Genomic DNA, 1,734 nt, shown 5'->3' with positions numbered 1-1,734 from the left:
TTAACGCCACTGCATCCTTGCTGCTTTCTCATGTGAAAGTCTGTTTAATGTGAAAACAAGGTGATATCTAATTAGCACACAGGTAGGGAATTAAGAAAATCTTTATTTAAGGGTGAAGATGTTTCTCACAAAATCGTTACCTCAATGAATCATTGAAATTCAAGCTGAAAAGATGATTTTAATATATCACTTGTACATTTTGTATTGCTCTTCTGGTGACAATGTAGTTTGTTTTTGTCAATTACCATTTTAATAATAGGGTAAAGAAAATTAAGTGGATTTTTGAAAGAAAACAATACTGTCAATATACTATTAAAACAAATTAAAACAGTAAAAGTTATTGTACTTTAAGTAAAAATAAAAGAGCCAAAATATCAATCCCAGTTTTGGATTACTTTAATTAACAAAAAAAATGCATATAGCAGAGGACAGTTGCAATCTGCCTACCTCTGGGTTATAGGCCCAGCATGCTTCCATTGTAGTCCTTTGCTGCACATGTAAGTGCAAGAGATCCTGAAGCACTCACTCATCATGGGAAAGTACCAATGTGTTTCTTCATTGGTTGATGGAAGGAACATCTTACAAAAACTCTCCAGATTATTGACTTTTTAAAGTTTTTCTAGGAAACGTTCTAGATGAATGCTTATTAACCTTTGTCAGTATGTACTTTTGCAAAGTGTCTCTGAGGCGCAAACAGTTAGCGTGTTCAGTTGTTAACCAAAAGGTTGGTGGTTCAATCCCACCTAGGGACGTAATTGACCTCGTTATCAGATTTTGGTGATCTTTAAGTAGACAAGTAAAAATTTCAAACCACCTCTTATGGTGTAGGGTACCTGGCCTTCTCTGATGTAATCAGAGTTAGATTTGATTAAGTGATTTTATAAAAAAAACAGCCACGAAGCACAATTTAGCAGTGGGTTGCAGAGAAAAAGAAATATGCTGGCAGAAAAATCCAATTGAGTGATTAAACAGCTCTTCATTTTCTGGCTTTATTTTTATGCTAACAAATTTGTGCTCTGAAAAGTGTCCACAAAGCCAAGTATCTGATTAACACCTTTGTAGGGATGGTTTTTCACCTATTATTAAATTAAACTTGCTTCATTGGAAAGGCAGCAAGTGATGTCATCCAAGCAGTGGGTCAAAGTTGGCTTCAAACCTCGTCTGCTTATGAAAAGAGAAAAGGGGTATGCAGGGCATGGCGGCCTTTTGCGGTGCTTGGATGACCCCTAGTTCGCATTAAATAATGCAGTCGAGTTTCCCACATTTGGGGAAATCACAGGGGTCAGCATACCCAGAATGCAATGAATGAACCGCACCCTGGGAGAACAGTCTTCATGACCATGGTATCTCCTATGCAAAATAAGTATGATTTGGGATAGGGCTGGGGAGGGCCGCTGCTCAGGCACATCTCTGTCAAGTAAAGGAGATTCAACTGAGGCAGCACAAGAGAACTCTCATCTGGGGACAACAACTGCAGGGAGAACACATATTTTCAGATGAACATGGGAGGGCAGAAGGCTGCCTAATACTGAAGCACCCCCAAACAACAAACCAAATGCAACAACTAGTGCAAGCATTCCTGGGGGAAGGCCTGCAGCAGATGGATTTGCATATGGCGATGTCATCCAAGCAGTGGGTCAAAGTTGGCTTCAACCCTCGTCTGCATATGAAAAGAGAAAAGGGGCGTGCAGGGCATGGCGGCCTTTTGCGGCACTTGGATGACCCCTAGTTTGC

The 1,734-nt window shown here is 39.9% G+C and overlaps 1 pseudogene; it reads right to left on the bottom strand.

Annotated features, from left to right (window-relative positions):
- Positions 1-1,188: 1,188 nt before the first annotated feature.
- LOC135042863 (U1 spliceosomal RNA) lies at positions 1,189-1,367 on the bottom strand (annotated as a pseudogene).
- Between the last annotated feature and the right edge of the window lie 367 nt (positions 1,368-1,734).

Source organism: Pseudophryne corroboree, unplaced genomic scaffold, assembly GCF_028390025.1.
Source record: "Pseudophryne corroboree isolate aPseCor3 unplaced genomic scaffold, aPseCor3.hap2 scaffold_841, whole genome shotgun sequence".
NCBI classification, from domain to species: domain Eukaryota; kingdom Metazoa; phylum Chordata; class Amphibia; order Anura; family Myobatrachidae; genus Pseudophryne; species Pseudophryne corroboree.
The sequence above is the reverse complement of the archived record's forward strand: the minus strand, read 5'-3'. Positions and strand labels throughout refer to the sequence as shown.